The sequence below is a fragment of the Pseudophryne corroboree genome, chromosome 4 (assembly GCF_028390025.1).
Source record: "Pseudophryne corroboree isolate aPseCor3 chromosome 4, aPseCor3.hap2, whole genome shotgun sequence".
In the NCBI taxonomy this organism is placed as follows: Eukaryota; Metazoa; Chordata; class Amphibia; order Anura; family Myobatrachidae; genus Pseudophryne; species Pseudophryne corroboree.
The window spans coordinates 865493576-865517339 of record NC_086447.1 but is presented as its reverse complement, the minus strand read 5'-3'; the positions used below and the strand labels follow the sequence as shown (position 1 = coordinate 865517339).

General features: G+C 47.7%; 1 protein-coding gene and 1 long non-coding RNA gene across 11 annotated transcripts in view; one reads left to right on the top strand and one right to left on the bottom strand.

Annotated features, from left to right (window-relative positions):
• The window catches only part of LOC134910554 (uncharacterized), a 131031-nt gene extending 110253 nt beyond the window's left edge, over positions 1-20778 (bottom strand). The window contains exons 1-3 of one of the 3 annotated variants that reach the window (XR_010176234.1): positions 20330-20778; positions 18327-18434; positions 11949-12028 (exon numbers count right to left, since the gene is read on the bottom strand). This is a non-coding gene — a long non-coding RNA (uncharacterized LOC134910554). Of the gene's footprint in view, positions 1-11948; positions 12029-18293; positions 18435-20329 lie in introns of those variants that run through there. The other 2 variants (XR_010176232.1, XR_010176233.1) reach the window with 2 other exon arrangements.
• Positions 1-23764, top strand: part of TTC7A (tetratricopeptide repeat domain 7A) — a 914714-nt gene that overhangs the window by 857218 nt on the left and 33732 nt on the right. The window lies entirely within an intron of this gene.

Here is a 23764-nt window from a genome sequence, read left to right as displayed (position 1 = left end):
CCTGCCTACGCAGCAGAGTACTGCCCCGGTTTGTGTAGCGCATCCACTTTGCAGAAAGCCGACTCACGCACATGACCTGCACGCAGTTTGCATCTATCAAACCTTACGTCCGGAGAGCTAGGAAGGGGCATTATCCTGTAGGCCGGGGTGTGGTATGACTTGCCGACATTTAGAATGTTGACAGGTTCTGAATGTGGACAGTGAGAATGTCGACTCGACATTCTCGCTGTCCACATTCAGAAACTGTCAGCATTCTAAATGTCGGCAAGTCATACCACACCCCGGTTTGTCGACATGGATGCTAGTTTAACAGCCAATATGTGAACATACACTTAGGTACAACATGGTTTAAATGACGACACATTCAGAATGTCGACATATGTTTTTTAGCTTTATGTTAGCTTATTCCTTACCCTAAAAATGAACAAAAAAGATCATATCACATGTCTGCATTTTAACTGTCAGCATAAGTGTACTGTATGTCAGCAGAAATGTGCCTACATACAAATGTAACCCTTACCCTAAAAATGGACCAAAGAAAGTTGACATTCTGCTGTCGACATGTTACATGTCAGCATTTTAACCATGTTACCATAAGTGTATGTCAGCAGAAATTTGCCGACATACAAACCTGACCCTTAAACTAAAAATGTACCAACAAATGACAACATTCTGGCTTCGCTATGGCACATGTCGGCAGTTTAACCATGTCGACCTAAGTGTATGTCGACAGACATTTGCCATGTTTGCATGCACTTTTTTCTTTAGTAATTTACACCCATTGTGCTTTAAACTCTGTGTCAGCCTCACACTGCATACGACACCAAAACATGACAGTAATTAATTACACCAGCCGTCATTAGATTGTTGATGCAACCATTTTAAGCAGACGCTGGTTTGCTTTGATTGTCTCCAACAAGGTAAGTAGCTACATACCTTACACAGCTAATTACAGTCAGCAATGTCTCTCATTGCATAGGGCTACTAGCTACTTAAAGACCCAGATTACCCTGAAATTGTAAAATAGAAGTAAAAGTTTCTTAACCATTGTTTCTACTGTCATGTACCCACCTGCAGTTTTACTAGTCTTCTGCTTGTGTTTCATACACTACAAACGCAGCACCCATTAGTATGTGGCCTTAGAGTGAGCCAGCTTCAGGTAAAGAGGTGGGCGGGATTTAGTGAATGATGGTTAAATATGTCAATTTAAATCATACTTGCCTACCTGACCCTCTCCATGAGGGAGAAAATGCTCTGTTCCTGGACTTTCCTGGTAATGTATGATTGCCATCACCTGTGGTGAAACACCTTTCTTATCAAGTAACTAGCTCACCACAGGTGATGGCAATCATACATTATGATTTAAATGATCAAGGTCCCCCCACCCAAAAAGTAACAAAGAAAGAGCATACTTGGAACATGGGGGCAGATGTATTAAGCCTAGAGGAGTGATAAAGCAGTGATTAAAAAAAGTGATAGGTGGAAGGTGATAACGCACCAGCCAATCAGCTCCTACCTGTCATTTTTCAAACCCATAATGATTGACTGGTTATCACCCTCCACTTACCACTTCTTTATCACCGCTTTATCACTTCTCCAGGTTTAGTACATCTGCCCCATTTACCATAGAAAACAATGGGGCAGATGTATTAACCTGGAGAAAAGATAAAGCAGTGATAAGCGCAGGGTGATAACGCACCAGCCAATCATTATGGATTTGAAAAATTAAGGTTAGGAGCTGATTGGCTGGTGTGTTATCACCTTCCACTTATCACCGCTTTATCACTTCTCCAGGCTTAATACATTTGCCCCAATGTGTCACTATGGTGAGATATGTACGCCTTCAGCCAAAGGAAAATGGGTATGGGTCATTGGGTCGACACACATTAGGTCGACATGCATTGGGTCAACCTCTAAAGGTCGACATGCAGTAAGTCGACAGGGTGTCTAGGTCGACATGTGCAAGTTCAAAAGGTCGACATGTTTTTTTTTACTCTTTTTGGTGTCGCTTTCTTCGTACAGTGACGGGAAACCCCAATTAGTGCACCGCGTCCCCTTGCATGTCTCGCTTCGCTCGCCATGCTTCGGGCAAGGTGCATCACTCCTCTACCGCTGCACTTGGCACAGATTACCGTTCCCATTAGTAGTCCACGTGGATCGTAAAGTGTGAAAACGGTCAAAAAATGACAAAAATCGTGAAAAACTCATGTCGACCTAATGAACCTGTTGACCTAGTGCATGTCGACCTTTAGTGGTCGACCCAATGCATGTCAACCTAATGCATGTCGACATAACGACCGCAACCCAAGGAAAACTGTGTTCAGTCACTCCCTAGTGACTTCAACCTAACTGACCATGGGGGTCATTCCGAGTTGATCGCTAGCTGCATTCGTTCGCTGTGAGGCAAAAAATGGCACTTCTGCACATGCTTATGTGGCGCAATGCGCACGCGTGTCGTACTATTACAACGAACGATGAAGTTTCACACAGTGTCTAGCGAAGCTTTTCAGTCGCACTGCTGGCCGCAGAGTGATTGACATGAAGTGGGCGTTTCTGGGTGTCAACTGACCGTTTTCAGGGAGTGTTCGAAAAAACGCAGGCGTGCTAGAAAAAACGCAGGCGTGCCAGGAAAAACGCAGGCGTGGCTGGCCGAACGCAGGGCGTGTTTGTGATGTCAAAACAGGAACTGAACAGTCTGAAGTGATCGCAAGCGCTGAGTAGGTTTTGAGCTACTCTAAAACTGCACAAAAAAACTTTGTAGTCACTCTGCGATCCTTTCGTTCGCACTTCTGCTAAGCTAAAATACACTCCCAGTGGAAGGCGGCATAGCGTTTGCACGGCTGCTAAAAACTGCTAGCGAGCGATCAACTCGGAATGACCACCCATGAACATATGAACAGCATGTAAATGTTTATGTAGATCTACTGGATGTTGATCATGAAAACGTGGCTTTTTTCTTAATGGTCATTTTTGCAATGTAGAATGAACTTGATAAATGATACCAAGAAACTGCTATGGGCAACACCTCTACATGTCCTTTTAAGAAAGTGTGATCTTCATTTGAAGAGCATATATCCAACAGAAATTAATGACAGTCCCTTCAATCATGATGACGTGTGGCGGGCTAGAGGAGGTGGCAGACAGCTCAGTACAGTTGACCCACTGCAGGAGATGTACTGTCTATGTCGCATACACTCTGCTAGAGAGTGCACTTGGCAATCGCTTGCAAATAAGATAGGGGCGATAATTGCACAATGGGCCTTTAGGCTTCTGTTTTGCCCATTCAACCATTAAAAGACAAACAAAAAGACCACGGAAGTGGGCTATTGCCTTAATGGAGGAAAGTCCACTTATCCCTAATATATTGTAGTATTTTCAGAACGCAGTAGTTACAATTGTTATGACAGTTATGTGTGTGGTTAGTGATTTACAAAGCTGTTTGGAAGGTTAGTGTACAGTATCGTCGTCTGGAATTTCTGTAACTGTGTAAACAGACCGTCTCATTTGCGTCCTGGATTGTAGTTTTTTTTTTTTATTAATGTAGCTTAATGTAGCATTCAAAGATGGTTCCACTTGCGTTTATGCAATTGCTTTACAGAAATATGATCAGGAGGGCTAAAAGTAGAAAACTGCAACTTATCCATCACTGTGGGCTTTGTCGTTACATCAAAACCATGGTAAATCAATGCACATAGGTGGTCATTCCGAGTTGTTTGCTCGCTAGCACTTTTTAGCAGCCGTGCAAACGCTATGCCGCCTCCCACTGGGAGTGCATGTTAGCTTAGCAGAAGTGCGAACGAAAGAATCGCACAGCGGCTACAAATTTATTTTGTGCAGTTTTAGAGTAGCTCCAAACCTACTCCTAGCTTGCGATCACTTCAGACTGTTCAGCTCTTGTTTTGACGTCAGGAACACGCCCTGCCTTCGCCCAGCCACGCCTGCTTTTTTCCAGGCACACCTTGTGTGAAACTACGTCTTTCTTTGTACTTATACGTCGCGTGTGCGCATTGCGCCACATATGCATGCGCAGAACTGCCGTTTTTTTGCCTCATCGCTGCACAGCGAACGAATGCAGCTAGCGATCAACTCTGAATGACCCCCATAGCACAATGAGATCAAATGACATGGTTTGCTAGAAGTAGGCTGCTTATATAGGTGTACCTGCAGAGTCTGTAATATGGTAAGAGCCCCTTGTCAAGTAAAGTGAATTGTGCTCTATGGGTAGTACTTACAAGCTGGGTCTTTCCAATGAGTATTTTTGCATTTTCAACACCCCCTTCCCCACCATTCCTTGTGTACTTTCCCATAGTGAGCAGCTCAGTCTAGTTTAACGTTACCATACAGAGGATGCTGAACTGTCTGGCTCTGCCCAGCCTGTGGGTTAAAATTGGTTTGCAGAATCCATATAATAGAGTTAGAAGAGCTTCATGACCCCGTCCAGTGCATCAGGAATAAAACTTGATCCCGTGTTTCTCTTCCACCTCATTGATAAATAAGGTCATTAGAATCAGACCCATAGCCACCAGTACTGGCAGTACAGTAGGTCGCTGTGTCAGAAATAATCTGGATTTGGCTAATCTCTTGTAGGAAACAGCAGTGACCATGCGCCTGAATCATACCCCTTTATCACTGACATCAGAATCTCAGGTTTTTGCGTGTGAACGCGCATCGACCTGGGATTTTTGCTAGTGGAAACAGCGCCCTAAAAAATAAACCCGGGTCCAGTGACCCGGGAAACCAACGTCGGTAGCAACAAAGGGATGGACCAGGGAAGGGCCCAGGTAAGGCTTCAGTGTAAACGGGCAACTCGGGTCATCCGACTCAGGTCCATTGTACAGCATAGGGAGTATCCATATCTCCCAACCGCGTCTTCTGGTCATGAGGTTTGGGCACACGCCGTCTACGCTGCTGCTCTTCCATGCTGTTCAGACTGAGCAGTGGGGTGTCCATTTAGTGTACAGAGGAGACTGGGGCAGCTCAGCATCTGCCAGAGTGCTGGTCTTGCCCCCAGTGTGACGTGAAAATGGGGGGGGAGGGGGAGTCACGGCCCACCACAACGTCATCAGTGAGGTTTCTATGGTGCTTGTAGACAGTGCATAAGACTGACTGCACCCATGTGCGGTGTAAACAGCAACGACCTTGAAGTAACCCAGGTTGGAGCTGCAGTGGGAACGGGGTCTGTCTCTTGTCTGACCTGGATTGGGACCGTGTTTCAAATCCCGGATCGGAACTGGAATTTTGATGGAAAATGGGTATCAGAGAGGTACGTAATGGTTTTGAAGTCTGCACATGTGCAGAGCAGGTTCTGCGTGATGGCTCGCAGTGCCCCCATAGCTGCAGCATGACTGGCATTTGGGGATGAGACACCCCAGTTTTGTAGTGCGAGGTCAGGGTCTGCATCATTGGAAGCAAATTTACTGTCCCTGGCAGAGGAGTTCCGGCTGCCATTCTGCGTAAACCCGATATCGGGGAATGGGCCAATGATTGTACAGGTCAGAGGTTCCCAAACGTGGTCCTCAAGGCACCTCAACGGTCCAGGTTTTAGGTATATCCATGGCTCAGCACAGATGGTTAAATCAAATTGACTGAGGTGCTAATTAAGTCACCTGTGGCCAAGCATGGATTCATTTAAAACCTGGACCGTTGGGGTGCCTTGAGGACCGCGTTTGGGAACCTCTGGTATAAGTGTGTATGCGGTACCGTGACTTATAACGCTCCTGCAACTGTCGAGAATGGGAGGTCGCATCTATTGTGCTGTGTAATATTTGTTGGCCTAACCTCCCGATCCCATAGAGACCCGCACACACACTGAGGTAATTTAGGACAGTGGGGCTGACAGAGGGTCAGGCTGGGGACACACTGCATGGCTGATAGGGAGCGTTACCCTGATCACCGGAGTGATGGAATATGTGTGTACCCAGCTGAAGCTGAGGCTTACTCAGATGGGAGAGGGCTGTGACCATTGTAGCCGATGGCCGCAATGGTGTTCCAATGCGGCGTCTTCAGATGCACCACTCACATCAGCGATGTCCTCAGACATATCATTGGCTGTCATGATCCTGGCGGTCAGGTTACTGACGCCGGAATCCCGACAGCCGACAATACCAACCGCCTCAATCCCGGAGTACAGGGGCTATTCCAATTTGTGGGTGTCCACGAAACCCATAGAGTGGGATTAGAACGTGTGGCAAGCGCAGCAAGCCGCCGAGTCTGCAGCATGGCGAGCACAGCGAGCCTGCAAGGGGACTGTTTGCACTCGCCTCGCTGCCAGCATTCTGCCAGGCGGGACGCCGATGTCGATATACTGACAGTCGGCATCTTGTCCGCCGGGAATATGTATGTATTCCATGGGAGAGATTTATCAAACCTTCCCAAGAGTGCAGAAGTTGTCCATAGCAACCATTCCAATTTTGGCTATCATTTCCCCCACGGTTACGTGCTGTACCACTAGGGGTGCTGTTGCAGTGATAATAACATGGATATTATGGGGAGCATTCCGAGTTGATCGCACTCTGTCGATTTGCGCAGCGCAGCGATTAGGTTACTACTGCACATGCGTATGCACCGCAATGTGCACGCACGTCGTACTGGTACAAACTGCATCGTTGCTCTGCAATGCTTCTAGCGACAAATCCATTCGCACAACCGATCGCAAGGAGATTGACAGGAAGAGGGCGTTTGTGGGTGTCAACTGACCGTTTTCTGGGAGTGTTTGGGAAAATGCAGGCGTGTCCAGGCGTTTGCAGGGCGGGTGTCTGACGTCAATTCCGGGACCGGACAGGCTGAAGTGATCGCAAGGGCTGAGTAAGTTCAGACCTACTCAGAAACTGCACAAAACGTTTTCGTCCCACTCGGCTGCACATGCGATCGCACACTTGCAAATCGAAAATACACTCCCCCGTGGGTGGCGACTATATGTTTGCAGGGCTGCAAAAAGTAGCTAGCGAGCAATCAACTCGGAATGAGGGCCAATGACCCAAGTCTATGGCACTGCATGTTTATTCACGTTATACTAAAGGATTAATAAATAGAAAAAATAAAAAAAGGAGTTGCAACTATTCTGACCTTTGACCTATTTGGCTTAACTATAATGGGTGCAGGATGTGCGTTGCACACGGGCCTCTTGGTCCGGAGCGGCCCATACCACACACCCTGCACCCTTATAATTATACTTACCCCTCAGGAGTCCTGCGGCGGCCAGTGATGCAGACAGAAATCACCAGGAAAATGGCGCAGCAGCCATTTTTCTAGTGATTTACGTATGCTCAGAATTGTCCTCGGTTTGAAAGTAGGTGCATATTACAGCACAATTTCCATACATAGGTTTAATAGGAGGCTTTGCACTTATGGGAGAAATGTCTTCTTCAATCATCAAGTTTTAAAACAAATTTGCCCAAAAATATTTACTGTTTTTTTGCTGTTAGATCATGTTAAAACTGTAATAGGGCATGCTGGTATGTATAGTTCCACAGGCTTCCTGCCCGTCATATAAAGCATGTATAACAGAAAAAGTTTAGCAATAAAATAGAGGCGCACATGACTTACCAGTAATTAATATGCAGATATACATATCCTAATATAGAGAATAACTGATTAGAAAATACCATGGTTTGATGTAAACAAAGGTTGGAACATAGAAGTCTAAACAGATTTATCAACACTTATAGAGAGAGATAAAATGGAGAGATGAAGTACCAGCCAATCAGCTCCTAACTGCCATGTTATTGGCTGTGTTTGAAAAGTGACAGGAGCTAATAGGTTGGTACTTTATCTCTCTCCTTTCTTATCTCTCTACAATGTTTAATAAATCCCTCCTAAGTGGTCTATTCAGTTAGCCGCAAGGCGACGTTGTTACATTTGTTTTGTTAATAGATTTTGCCTTTTGTAGGATCATCCATTTCTTAATCCTATTCCTCCTACAGTCCTGACTATATAACAGCACCATACTTCCCCATGTGACATTACATTACATTTTACTAGTGAACACATTCCCACTTGAGCAGTCTGCATGTACCTCTCATCCATCTCCGTGAATGCTAATGAACTGATTACAAGGTAAATTGGAATAGTGTTTCATTTGTAAGTGATGGTAAATGGGGAGCTATGCCCAGGCGGACAGGCTTGTGCTGTTCTGTGCACTGCACTTTGGGAGTGTTCACATTGCAGAGAATGAAGATAGCCACGATCCCCTGTCTGTCTTACAGCAGGATCCTCCCCTGTCTGCATTCCTGTCATATTGCAGCAGAGACAGCCCTCCCCGTCTCCAGCACCTTCTCGGCTACTGGGCTGCGCAGCTCTTTCTGATTTTTTTTCTTCTTTTTTAAAGGTTCTGTCCTACATAATAAAGAGGAAGCTTTTCAGAATGTGTGCACCTTTTCTATTGGAGATTGTATGATCTGTCTTTCTGCCTCCCTGTCTGTCCTTCAGTAGTATTTCTCTACCTGTGTGTCCATCAGTAGTATTTCCCTGTCTTTTGTCCATCAGTAGTATTTCCCTGTCTGTAGTCCATCAGTAGTATTTCCCTGTCTGTAGTCCATCAGTAGTATTTCCCTGTCTGTTGTCCATCAGTAGTATTTCCCTGTCTGTTGTGCATCAGTAGTATTTCCCTGTCTGTAGTCCATCAGTAGTATTTCCCTGTCTGTTGTCCATCAGTAGTATTTCCCTGCCTGTTTGTCCATCAGTAGTACTTCCCTATCTGTAGTCCATCAGTAGTATTTCCCTGTCTGTTGTCCATCAGTAGTATTTCCCTGTCTGTCCATCAGTAGTATATCCCTGTATGTAGTCCATCAGTAGTATTTCCCTGTCTGTAATCCATCAGTAGTATTTCCCTGTCTGTAGTCCATCAGTAGTATTTCCCTGCCTGTTTGTCCAGCAGTAGTATTTCCCTGTCTGTTTGTGCATCAGTAGTATTTCCCTGTCTGTTGTCCATCAGTAGTATTTCCCTGTCTGTTGTCCATCAGTAGTATTTCCCTGTCTGTTTGTCCATCAATAGTATTTCCCTGTCTGTGTGTACATCAGTAGTATTTCCCCGTCAGTTTGTCCATCAGTAATATTTCCCTGTCTGTTGTCCATCAGTATTATTTCTCTGTCTGTAGTCCATCCAGTAGTATTTCCCTATCTGTAGTCCATCAGTAGTATTTCCCTATCCGTAGTCCATCAGTATTATTTCCCTGTCTGTTTGTCCATCAGTAGTATTTCCCTATTTGTTTGTCCATCAGTAGTATTTCCCTGTCTGTGTGTACATCAGTAGTATTTCCCTGTCTGTTTATACATCACTAGTATTTCCCTGTCTGTTGTCCATCAGTAGTATTTCCCTGTCTGTAGTCCATCAGTAGTATTTCCATGTCTGTTTGTCCATCAGTAGTATTTCCGTTTGTTTGTCCATCAGTAGTATTTCCCTGTCTGTAGTCCATCAGTAGTATTTCCATGTCTGTTTGTCCATCAGTATTATTTCCCTGTTTGTTTGTCCATCAGTAGTATTTCCTTGTCTGTTTGTACATCAGTAGTATTTCCCTGTCTGTAGTCCATCAGTTGTATTTCCATGTCTGTTTGTCCATCAGTAGTATTTCCCTGTTTGTTTGTCCATCAGTAGTATTTCCCTGTCTGTTTATACATCAGTAGTATTTCCCTGTCTGTTTGTCCATCACTAGTATTTCCCTGTCTGTTGTCCATCAGTAATATTTCCCTGTCGGTTGTCCATCAGTATTATTTCTCTGTCTGTAGTCCATCCAGTAGTATTTCCCTATCTGTAGTCCATCAGTAGTATTTCCCTATCCGTAGTCCATCAGTATTATTTCCCTGTCTGTTTGTCCATCAGTAGTATTTCCCTATTTGTTTGTCCATCAGTAGTATTTCCCTGTCTGTGTGTACATCAGTAGTATTTCCCTGTCTGTTTATACATCACTAGTATTTCCCTGTCTGTTGTCCATCAGTAGTATTTCCCTGTCTGTAGTCCATCAGTAGTATTTCCATGTCTGTTTGTCCATCAGTAGTATTTCCCTGTTTGTTTGTCCATCAGTAGTATTTCCCTGTCTGTAGTCCATCAGTAGTATTTCCATGTCTGTTTGTCCATCAGTAGTATTTCCCTGTCTGTGTGTACATCAGTAGTATTTCCCTGTCTGTTTATACATCACTAGTATTTCCCTGTCTGTTGTCCATCAGTAGTATTTCCCTGTCTGTAGTCCATCAGTAGTATTTCCATGTCTGTTTGTCCATCAGTAGTATTTCCCTGTTTGTTTGCCCATCAGTAGTATTTCCCTGTCTGTAGTCCATCAGTAGTATTTCCATGTCTGTTTGTCCATCAGTATTATTTCCCTGTTTGTTTGTCCATCAGTAGTATTTCCCTGTCTGTTTGTACATCAGTAGTATTTCCCTGTCTGTAGTCCATCAGTTGTATTCCCATGTCTGTTTGTCCATCAGTAGTATTTCCCTGTTTGTTTGTCCATCAGTAGTATTTCCCTGTCTGTTTATACATCACTAGTATTTCCCTGTCTGTTGTCCATCAGTAGTATTTCCCTGTCAGCTGTCCATCAGTAGTATTTCCCCATCTGTGTGTCCATCAGTAGTATTTCCCTGTCTGTTGTCCATCAGTAGTATTTCCCTGTCTGTTGTCCATCAGTAGTATTTCTCTGTCTGTAGTCCATCAGTAGTATTTCCCTATCTGTAGTCCATCAGTAGTATTTCCCTATCTGTAGTCCATCAGTAGTATTTCCCTGTCTGTTTGTTCATCAGTAGTATTTCCCGGTCTGTTTGTCCATCACTAGTATTTCCCTGTCTGTAGTCCATCAGTAGTATTTCCCTGTCTGTAGTCCATCAGTAGTATTTCCCTGTCTGTCCATCAGTAGTTTTTCCCTGTTTGTCCATAAGTAGTATTTCCATGTTTGTCCATCAGTAGTATTTCCCTGTCAGCTGTCCGTAAGTAGTATTTCCCTGTCAGCTGTCCGTAAGTAATATTTCCCTGTCTGTTGTCCGTCAGTAGTATTTCCCTGTCAGCTGTCCGTCAGTAGTATTTCCCTGTCTGTTTGTCCATCAGTAGTATTTCCCTGTCAGCTGTCCTTCAGTAGTATTTCCCTGTCAGCTGTCCTTCAGTAGTATTTCCCTGTTTGTTGTCTATCAGTAGTATTTCCCTGTCTGTTGTACAGTAGTATTTCCCTGTCCATTGTACAGTAGTATTTCCCTGTCTGTTGTACAGTAGTAGTATGTCCATGTTTGTCCATAAGTATTATTTCACCCAGTTCCAAGTATACCATCTGGCATATAGAAACTGGTGTCTGGGCTGTCCTTAGATTGGGCGAGCCCTGGTCCTACCAGGGCATGGGCAATGTGTGGTCCTCGAGCATGGCCGTGCCATCTTGAAGGTGTTGTTATGCCTTTCTGCAACTCCCACTTTGTACTCATCTATACCCACCCCCTCCCTCTCAGTTCCCCAGGCTAGCATAGATTGCTGAGATTTGTAGTTCAACAATTTGCTTAAGTGCCTAACAAAATACAGAAACAGTATGATCAAAACATGAACGAAAGTGACTTACAGTACAGAACATTGCAATACATGTTCCCGCTAGGATGCGGGCAGGGTGCCATAGTGCGGGCATGTGATCTGTTTGTGCCCAAAAAGGGGTTGTGGTCAACTAGGGAGGGGGTGGGGCCCATCGTTGTTACTCCTGGGGGCATGCCCAGCATGCAGGGCGGCCCCCAAGCCTTCCCCTCACCCTGAATAAATGCAGTGCCTATGTCAGGGGCAAACGCAGGATTTGAAAGGGGGGTTTCCAGATATGTACATATATGTACATGTGTGTATATATATATATATACAAATACAATACTCAGAGGGCGCTCAGTAACAATTTGTTCAAATAAAATCCAAAACCAGCTTGACCTAAATTACACAATTTAATTTATTAAAAATATCTAAAATATTGTGTAATATTACATCAATATAGTAATTCATACAGTGAATTCATAAAACAATATTTCATAAAACCCAACGCGTTTCGTCCGTTAAGGACTTCATCAGGGGTATGGGTCTTCGCTGGTGTTAGTCAAATGGAGAAGAGGAGGAAAGAACAAGAGAGCAAAAAAAAGAATCAATACAAATCATCATGATATACAGATATATATTCAAGTAACGTTTTCATTGTTTATAAAAGAAAACCTTTTTTCATTATTTCATTAACTATTACATCACAATTTTTCATAGAGAATGAATATTTAAATTCTTTAGTAGACATTGGAAAAAGAAGATACTCTCCAATAATCAATTCAGGTTTTTTTTTTTTTTTTTTGTCCTAATTGCCTTATTTCAAAAGAAAATAACAACTGAACAAATTGTTACTGAGCGCCCTCTGAGTATTGTATTTGTATCACTATTTTTGTCACCGTCTAGCAAGGTGACTACTATTGAGGTGCAGCTGTGTTGTACAGCGCGAATTAAGGGTATATTCTTTTTATATATATATATATATATATATATATATACTAGGTGATTCATCGCGCCCTACGGGCGCTCTTCACACCGTCGTTAGGGGCTACGCCCCGTTAACCCCTGCACGCCTTTGAACATACGCAGGCTGGTAGATAATAGAACCAGAAATGCAGGGCAGTATAGAGGGCATACAGAAATGGGTTCCGGTTGAGAAAAGGTAGACAGGTGTAGGGGGGGAGAAAGGGAATGTGCAGAAAAACGCTGTGCGATGGGTAAAGGATGGGGAGAGGCAGGGTGGTAGGGAGAGGATAAAAGAGAGGGAAGGTGTTAGACAGAAAATAGCGTTGCAAGAGGCTACGACCTGTTAACCCCTGCACGGGCTTCAGCTGTGCTATAATTGTTATTATATGGAGTATTACCTTCACAAAAGTTTATGCTATTGGGTAAATATTGCAAGGGGGAAGGGCATGCAATTGTCAAGGGGATGTAGCCCTTTGTGAGGGCGTGAAGAGTGGCCGCAGGGCACAATGAATAACATAGTGTAGTATATACTGCTAGTGTATGTAGCGCAGCTTATACACACAGTGGCCACCGGTATCAGAGCCGCATATACACACAATGGACACAGGTAGCTGAGCCGCTTATACACACAATGGCCACAGGTAATGGAGCCGCGTATCCACACAGTGGCCAGAGGTAGCAGGCCAGCTTATACACACAATACTCGCAGGTAGCAGAGCCGCTTATACACACAATACCCACAGGTAGCAGAGCCGCTTATACACACAGCGCCCACAGGTAGCAGCGCAGCTTATACACACAGCGCCCACAGGTAGCAGCGCAGCTTATACACACAGTGGCCACAGGTATCAGAGCCACGTATCCACACAGTGGCCAGAGGTAGCAGGGCAGCTTATACACACAATACCCAATGGTAGCAGAGCCGCTTATACACACAGCACCCACAGGCAGCAGAGCCGCTTATACACACAGTGCCCACAGGTAGCAGAGCCGCTTATACACACATTGCCCACAGGTAGTAGAGACGCTTATACACACAGTGGCCACAGGTAGCAGACCCGCTTATACACACAGTGCCCACAGGTAACAGAGACGTTTATACACAACGTGCCCACAAGTAGCAAAGCAGTTTATATACACAATGACCACAGGTAGCAGTGTTGCTTATACACACAATGGCCCCCGGTAGCAGTGCCACTTCTACACACAATTCCCATAGGTAACAGAGGCGCTTATACACACAGTGGCCACAGCTAGCTGAGCCGCTTATACATACAATGGCCACAGGTAGCAGCACCACTTATACACACAATGGCCACTTTTAGCAGCACCGCTTATACACACAATGGCCACTGGTAGCAGTGTCACTTATACACACAATGGCCACAGGTATCAGCACCACTTATACACACAATGGCGACAGGTAGCAGTGTCATTTATACACACAATGGCCACTGGTAGCAGAGCCGCGTATACACACAGTGCCCACAGGTAGCAGCGCCACTTATACACAATGGCCACAGGTAGCAGTGTCGCTTAGACACATAATGGCCACAGTATTACTTTTTTTAATTAATCCAATGTCCATTGGTGGCATCTATACTCACAGAAGTTCAGTGTGTGTGTGGGGTGTTTGGAAAGGGGGTGGGTTCAGTGAGGTGGAGGTGCCTATCCGTGCCGCTGATCACCCTGATTCAGGGAATCACTTGTAGCGGCTGCGGATGGTGTCCGAGGTGCTACGGGTGGTGGAGGTGTGGGTGCGGGAGGGGGTGTCCAGAGGTGTTGCGGGTGGTGGAGGGGTGGGTGCAGTGGCACGGATGGCGGAAAGGGTGCAGAGGTGCTGTGGGTGGGGGAGGAGTAGGTGTGGATGGGGGAGAGGGTGCGGGTGGGGGAGGTGTGGGTGTGGAAGGGGAGTGTAGATGCTGTTGGTGGGGGAGGGGTGGGATCGGGGGGCTGTGGATGAAGGAGGGGGTCTGGAGGTGGTGTGCGTGGGGGAGGGGCGATGTAGTGGGAGTGTGTTTGGGGAGGTGGGGTTGCAGGGGGGGTGAGGTTGGGTTCTAGAAGTGCTGCGGGTGGAGGAGGGGTGGCTGCAGGGGAGCCATGGATGGGGTCCGGAGGTGCTGTGGGAGATGGTCCAGAGGTGCTGCGGGTGGGGGAGGTGTGGTAGGTCCACGAATGGGGGAAGGTGTCTATAGATGATGTGAGTGGGGGAGGGGGCCGAGGGGCTGGGGGAGTGGCGGCTGCGGGGGCTTGGTGGGGGTCCGGATGCACTGTGGGCAGGGGAAGGAGCGGAGGGTGTGGGTGCTACGGGTGGGGGAGGGGGCGGGAGTGCAGCGGGTGGGAGGGGGATGTTGTGGATGGGGGGGGCGTGTGCCGCGGGTGGGGGGCAGATATGGTGGATGCTGCGGGTGGGGTGGAGGGTGCGGGGGTGTAGCGGGGGGGAGAGGTGGGTATGGGGGTGAGGGAGGTGCGGGGGGTGCTAGGGGTGGGTAGGAGTGCAGCGCACGGGGGAGGGGCGTGTGCCGCGGGTGGGTGCTGATGTGGATGCTGTGGGTGCCGCGGGTTGGGGAGGGGCGGGTGGGGTGTAGGGTGCGGGGGTGTAGCAGGGTGGGGGCGGGAGTGCTGCAGGTGGGGGAGGGGCGTGTGCCGTGGGTGGGGGAGGGATGTGGTGGGTGCTGCGGGTGGGGTGGAGGGTGCGGGGGTGTAGCGGGGGGGAGAGGTGGGTATGGGGGTGAGGGAGGTGCGGGGGTGCTGATGTGGTGGATGCTGTGGGTGCCGCGGGTTGGGGAGGGGCGGGTGGGGTGTAGGGTGCGGGGGTGTAGCAGAGTGGGGGAGGGGGTGCTACGGGTGGGGGAGGGAGTGCAGCGGGCGGGGGTGGGCGTGTGGTGCGAGTGGGGGGCAGATGTAATGGATGCTGTGGGTGTCGTGGGCGGGGGAGGTGCGGGGGGGAGAGGTGGGTATGGGGGTGGGGTAGGGGCGGGTGGGGTGGAGGGTGCAGGGGTGTAGTGGGGGGGAGAGATGGGTATGGGGGTGGGGGAGGTGCGGGGGTGCTGCGGGTGGGGGAGGGGCAGGGGTTTTGCGGGTTGTGGGTTATACGGGTGGGGGAGGGGGAGCGTGTGCCGGGGTGGGGGATAGATGTGGTGGGTGCGGCGGGTGGGGAAGGGGCGGGGTGTGCTGCGGGTGGGGGAGGGGCGGGGGGTGCTGTGGGTGTGGGTAGTACGGGTGGGGGAGGGGGTGGGAGTGCCGGCGGATGTGGTGGATACTGTGGGTGCCGCAGATGGGGTGGAGGGTGTAGCGGGGGGAGAGGTGGGTATGGGGGCGGGAGAGGGGCGGGGGTGCCGCGGGTGGGGGAGGGGCAGGGGTGCCGGGGTTTGAGGGTGCTGCGGGTGGGGGAGGGGGCGGGAGTGGTGCAGGTGGGGGAGGGGCGTGTACCGTGGGTGGAGGACAGATGTGGTGGGTGGTGTGGGTGCCACGGGTGGGGGAGGGTCGGGGGGTGCCGCGGGTGGGGGAGGGGGTGCTGCAGGTGTGGTTGCTATGGGTGGGGGAGGGGGCGGGAGTGCCATGGGTGGGGGAGGGACATGTACCGCAGGTGCTGGAGGGGCGGGAGTGCCGCGGGTGGGGGAGGGGCGGGGGGTGCTTCAGGTGTGGGTGCAATGGGTGGGGGAGGGGGCGAGAGTGCCGTGCGTGGGGGAGGGGCGTCTGCCGCGGGTGCTGGAGGGGCGGGAGTGCCGCGGGTGGGGCGGGGGGTGCTTCAGGTGTGGGTTATACGGGTGGGGGAGGGGGCGGGAGTGCCGCGGGTGGGGGAGGGGCATCTGCCGTGGGTGGGGGAGGGGCGGGAGTGCCGCGGGTAGGGGAGGGGCGGGGGGTGCTTCAGGTGTGGGTGCAATGGGTGGGGGAGGGGGCGGGAGTGCCGCGGGTGGGGGAGGGGCGGGGGGTGCTTCAGGTGTGGGTTATACGGGTGGGGGCGGGAGTGCTGTGGGTGGGGGAGGGGCGGGAGTGCCGCGGGTGGGGGAGGGGCGGGGGGTGTTTCAGGTGTGGGTGCAATGGGTGGGGGAGGGGGCGAGAGTGCCGTGGGTGGGGGAGGGGCGTCTGCCGCGGGTGGGGGAGGGGCGGGAGTGTTGCAGGTGGGGGAGGGGCTGCAGATGTGGGTGCAATGGGTGGGGGAGGGGGCGGGAGTGCCGCGGGTGGGGGAGGGGCGTCTGCCGCGGGTGGGGGAGGGAGTGCCGCGGGTGGGCGAGGGGCGCTGCAGGTGTGGGTGCCGCGGGTGGGAGGGTGCGGGGTGGCGCAGGGCATATGCCGCGGGTGGGGGGCGTATATTGTGGAGGCTGTGGGTGCCGCGGATGGGAAGGGGGCGGGTGCAGCAGGCCGAGGTCGTCCACAGCATTCTCAGCCTCACTGTCTGGCAAGACTCACCGGCTGCAGTGTCACAACTCACCAGGGTGCAGGAAGTGTACGGGGAGGAGGGAAAGAGGGGACTGGGCGGAGATGGGGAGGGGACTGGGCGGGGATGGGTGGACCGAGGGAGGGGACTGTTCCTGGCCTGCATCCAGCCACCCAGATCTGTGCCTGTGACTTCGCCCAGCGTTAGAAATGCAGGCACAGAGTCACAGGGCTAATATATAGGAGATATATAAAACAATAGGAGAATCGGCGCCAGGGGGTCGTATCAACCCCCAATTTTTTAACCCTTGAATGGTTAACAATGTTTAAAACAAAGTAATAACATGTTCCAACATATAAAATTTATTAAAAGACATAATAACTTCAAAATCAATATTGATACAGAGGAGATGTGTTATTCCACACTTTAAGCAGTATGACTCTTAGCGTTGAATACAATTGTAGGTGATTGACAACAGTCTCCTCCTTCTCCTTATAGTTGGTTCGGAGATAACATCACAATACAGATAAACCAACGCGTTTCGTCTTATACAAAAGACTTCATCAGGGGTACATCTCGAATGACTGTAACGTACAGTTGTTTATACGAACAGTAAAATACGATAAGACTCGTTCATACGTGCTTGATGGGAAATCCCATATATCACCGGGGTTTTCTGGTATACAACCAGTTCGGCCTTATAGCGAGAAAACTTGTAAAAGAAAAATTTGGATACCCAGGTACAGAAAAATCACTTAGATAGGGAACCTTTCTGTGAATCTGCAGCAGAAGCTCAGTACCTGTGTAAAGTGATTTTTCTGTACCCGGGTATCCGAATTTTTCTTTTACAAGTTTTCTCTGGTTGTATACCAGAAAGCCCCGGTGATATATGGGATTTCCCACCAAGCACGTATGAACGAGTCTTATCGTATTTTACTGTTCGTATAAATAACTGTACGTTCCAGTCATTCGAGATGTACCCCTGATGAAGTCTTTTGTATAAGACGAAACGCGTTGGTTTATCTGTATTGTGATGTTCTCTCCGAACCAACTATAAGGAGAAGGAGGAGACTGTTATCTATCACCTACAATTGTATTCAACGCTAAGAGTCATACTGCTTAAAGTGTAGAATAACACATCTCCTCTGTATCAATATTGATTTTGAAGTTATTATGTCTTTTAATAAATTTTATATGTTGGGATATGTTATTACTTTGTTTTAAACATCGTTAACCATTCAAGGGTTAAAAAATTGGGTGTTGATACGACCGCCTGGCGCCGATTCTCCTATTGTTGTATATTTCTATTTCTAGTTCAGTCTAACAGGGGACTTAGTATACTAAGTATACCAGTTAGCGCAGAGGGAGAGTATTTGTTTGATATATATATATATATATACACATACATACATACATACATACATACATACACACACACGCACACTGTGATGCGGGTGACACTTGGCGGACCTGGAAGCGGTTGTGGTGCTTGGTCCCTTGTACCTGTGTTTCGTGGTGGACCCCCGTCGTCAGGAACAGCATTGTCATGCGCTTCATGGTGGTCCACCCCGGCGCATTGAAGTCTGCTGAGTGCCACTCATTTCAAAACACCTTGAAAAAAAAATGATATGTGTGTGTGTGTGTGTGTGTGTGTGTGTATACACACACGGTTGCACACAAATAAATACTTACATAAAAGAATCATGCCACCTGATGCTGAACGGGAGCCTCCCGCTCCAGAGTGCTGTTCATTCAACTGGCCGTCGCCCCCACAAGTCTGCCCGTAGCTCCCCTTGGCTGGCCACTGCTCCTGAGTGCCTGCCCTCTGCCATAGGTTTGTGCAGCTAATTTTATTAGGGGGTGCGCCGCTGGAGGGGAGTGTCTAGCCCTGCCTTTTGTGCGTGTCTAGCACCACCTATTTTACATTCTCTCAGTAAAATTACATGGCTTAAAACCAATTTCTCCCTAGTTCGTAATAATACAAGTAGATATAATACACCCCAGAGATATAAAATGAAACATAAGGGTGTGACCACCGACCAGTACTGACTATCCATAACCCTGAGTCCTAGCTGCTGATGCACCCTATCGCTGCTTACACTTCCCCAACCTATTGGCAGGACTAGAGAGTGGTGGGCCTAGGTGCAAAATTCACATTACACTACACAGTATGAGCCTAATTCACATTACGCCACACGGTATGAGCCGAAATCATATTACGCCAACATTATACAACATTAGCCAAAATTCCCGTTATACCACTCACAGTGACAGACCATACTGTTGGACAACTGCTAGTTAATACATTAAGTCAAGTGGGAGTGGCAAGCTGAACTGTGTGAAAAGTGATCTGTTTGGGCGCTCCTCCACAGTGGTGTGGCACACGAGGAGAGAGAGCATGGGAGGGCGCACGGTGTGACATCATCGCGTCACATTGCGCAATTAGAGGAGACGAGAGGAGGTTTACATGCACCAATGATTAACCCGGGTGTCTGGCCGTCTGGCAGCCAATAATACAGTACTGACCGGCGGGGTCGGCACCATAAATCTTGGGGCCCTGTACACACATCTTTAGGGAACCCATCCCTTCCTTGTAGATATGTGAATAGCACCATAGAAACATACTCAGATCATTTACATTGTAACTCACAGAGTGTCAACTACACAATGAAAACTTACATTATATGCCACACAGTGCCCCAACACATTGTATGCCATACAACACACCTACACATTACATGCCACACAGCACACCCACACATTACATGCCACACAGCACACACCCACACATTATATGCCATACAGCACACCCACACATTACATGCCACACAGCACACACCCACACATTACATGACACACAGCACACCCACACATTACATGACACACAGCACACCCACACATTACATGCCACACAGCACACCCACACATTACATGCCGCACAGCACACCCACACATTACATGCCACACAGCACACACCCACACATTACATGCCACACAGCACACACCCACACATTATATGCCATACAGCACACCCACACATTACATGCCACACAATGTCACCCACCATTATATGCCACACAGCACACCCACCATTATATGCCATACAGCACATCCACCATTATATGCCACACAGCACACCCACCATTATATGCCTCACAGCACACCCACCATTATATGCCTCACAGCACACCCACCATTATATGCCTCACAGCACACCCACCATTATATGCCTCACAGCACACCCACCATTATATGCCTCACAGCACACCCACCATTATATGCCACACAGCACACCCACCATTATATGCCTCACAGCACACCCACCATTATATGCCATACAGCACACCCACCATTATATGCCTCACAGCACACCCACCATTATATGCCATACAGCACACCCACCATTATATGCCTCACAGCACACCCACCATTATATGCCTCACAGCACACCCACCATTATATGCCTCATAGCACACCCACCATTATATAATACATATATAATTTACCTGTGGGTGCGCTCGCCGCTCAGCGCTTCTGGCCGCCGGCCACTACATAGACAACTCGTCTCCTCCCTCCTTGGCCCCCGTCCTACCCGGCAGTATCGTTTACTGGTGGGTTCCGGTAGTGGGTGGAGCGGCACATTTGTCCCCCTGTCGCCGGTCTTTCTAACTGGGTGTAGCGTGCGTGCGGGTGGCTGCGAGTACACAGAAATAGATCGCCACAGTCGCCGATCTCTTGCAGCTACATGCGTGAGTGAGGGAGGTGCCGGACATTAGAGGGTGCCTGTGTGCACCAGACACCCCCCGTGCACACGCCTATGCCCACACTTCCCCTGCCCTTGATTGACAACTGCTGATGAGTGCTGTCCCGCAGCTCCCCTCGGCTGCCTGGCTGCCCGCCGCTGCCTGTATCTCCCATGCTGAGGAAAACATAGAGAGCTGCTGGCGGCTCCGATCTTGGCGGCAGCGGTCACTGTAGAGACGGAGACAGAGCTGTCTCCGTCTAAAAAACGAAACAAAAAACACTTCATCCATCAGTGGGGGTTTCTGGGTACTCGGAAACCCCCCTGCGTGCGCCACTGTATGTGTCCTATTAAAACAGCCTAGCATGAACACTAGACATGGACTGCAGGGCGGCACCACCCAAGTATTAGGTGCTGTTCATAGGCAGTGGGGAGGAGAGGATGGTATAAGTGAGGGAAGGAGAAGCAGATGAGGGAAGGGGGGCAGACACAGGGGAGAGACAGTGAGCATGGAGCTGTGGGTTAGGATGAGGGCTGGAAAGCTTTGATAAAGAAGTGGGTCTTGAGAGCCCGTGTGAAATTTTGTAGAGAGGTGGAGAGTCTAATAGGAAAAGGGAGAAAGTTCCAGTGGTAGTGAGAAGCATGGGCAAAATCTAAGCAACACATACAGTGATTTATGGAGATCTAGGTACAGATGCACAAAGCCCTGGAGAGTGATAAACTGAAGAGAGATAAAGCACCAATCAATCAGCTCCTGTCATTCTTCAAACAGCCCATAACATGGGTTATGAACTGATTGCCAGATACTTTATCTCTCTCCAAGGATTAGAACATCTCCCCACCTAGTCACATAATCATGATATTACCAGATCTGTAGAATACAATGGAACAAAGTGTTAGGTGGCACCAAGCTTTATAACCCCACTGAGAAGGTCTGGTCATTTGCTGAGTGGATCGAATGAAACATAGAATTTGGACGGCGGTTAAAAACCATTTGAGCCATCTAGCCTGCCCTTTTAATCTGGGTACGCGCTAGATGATATTTTGGATGAATCGAGGCTGTAAATATGTATAATATGAAGAGAAATTCCATTCGGACTACGTTCAGTCGGGTTGGGTTTGTGCGACCGCTGGTCACATGACCGCATCTCGTTCAGACTTCCTCAAGGAAATAAAAGGCAGTATAGGGAGTAATGATTACTTTAAACTTTAAAATAGACTACTCTCATGAAAGACGGATAAGACGAATAAGGATAAGTCATATTAAGACCACTAACAAGGAGAGATCTAACACACAGACTTGAACTATTAATGGTATTTTTTAACCTCCTTTCAATTATGTTCACAGATCACAGGAAAAGGCTGTAAATGAATGTCTCTTCGTCTGACATGTGACCCTAATGTCTCCCAGCTTCTTAGACATTTCAATGTGTAGATTTGAACATCTAAGTGACATCCAAGTGACATTCCTCAAACAAGATAAAAAGAATACATGTTATTTTATTAGCTACAATGGATAATAATCCTGCCGTAAAATCAACTGCGCCAACTCCAGACATTATTCTTACTTAAAGCCCTGATTGTACGTTCATTCTCTCCAGTAACCACAATTTGTATTAATACTTATTATAGTTCATTGAATAAGGAATATAATGAAATATGTGGAGTGAACCACTCATTATATATAATCTTGAAGGGTAGAGAACAAAACATTATGGAGTTTGTCATAGTATCCGTGTTCTATAAATAGAAGCGGGAGACTGCTGGGGATTTTGGCCTAATAGAAAATAGTAAAATAAAATAATTTTCTAGATTACATAACTAGAAAAAAAACAGAATCATTAGCTGTATGGCTATATAATATACTGTACAAATGAATGTTATATTTAGTTTTTTTATTTAATCCAGTGATGGGAAACCTGATACATAGTCGCCACTTTAACCTTCAGAATAACCACGTTACCTTTAATCACAATAATAAGTTATTAACACAATGCATTTAATTAAATAGATACCTAGTGTGGCTGTTGCCGTGGGTTACGGTGACTCCTCAAAGTCACGTGTCATGACTGTATACAGTCTGTGTGCCCTGGGTAAACTGCTCATGGTCCTATGAGTAATAACCCGGCATGATGTGGTCATTCTCCCAAAGTGAATGTCGGTGGGGTACGAATTGCTAGTTTTAAAACTGTGTCTACATTGTGTAAGCTACTTGCTGAACCAAGTGGCAAGGTGTTAACTAAGGATCTTTTGAAGGTTATACGTCCTTGGAAATGGTGTTTGCTTTTCACAGTAAGGGGCTCTTGTTTATGTCCCTGGGCACAGACAAGCAGGCTGGAAGAGTGTCGGTTTAGCCGTCTCTTTCGTTCAGCTTTTCTGCCATCAAATACTATCCAGGTTGGGAGATAAAATCCTACCAAAAGGTATAACTGTTAAGCCATGTTCTTTTGAGGTCTAATATGCCCAGATTCCTGAGTAGCCAAAACACATTTCTTAAGCAAGAGAGATATATGACGCTTAGTGTCCCTGGAGACAACTTAACTGGCATCCACGCAGATCTTGTGAGAACAAAGAAAGCAGTCCTTTGCAGCCTGGAAAAGGAGGGGTCTGCTGGAAGAAGAGAGGTTGTTGAACTATAAGGATCAGAAGCCCACACTACTCAAGGTTCACTCTACCATGATGTGGTCATGGTAGGAGTAATCCAATTTTCTGCCTCATGTGGTCTCTCCCACACAGATCACCTAAACCTAAAGTAAGATATTTATTCATTTTATTTACTTGAAGTCAATCTGTGCATTTCATAACTGTATGTCTTGTTTATTTGTTCTTTGTAACTTAACCCTGGAGATATTTTCTCAATAAATCCTAAAAATATATCAGCATTATCTCTGTGCTCCTGAAGAGGCCCATGCTACATATGTGTAATAACTGTGGATTTTTAAGTTTGCTGTAAGTGTCTGGCAATCACAAGAGCGCTATTCCAATACTCTTTGTGGTGGCAGCTTAAGTGACACCCGGGTCACAACCGCCCACTTGCATCAGGTTTGCGCATCTGAGCGCAGGCTGGGGTGCGATGTTGTCACACCTAGCTGTAATAAAATCATCAGGCATTCTAAATAATTAGAAGCTGTGACATACAATGTTAACAATTCTGGGTGACTACTGGATGACCATAATTTCAATATGTCACACTTTTAAG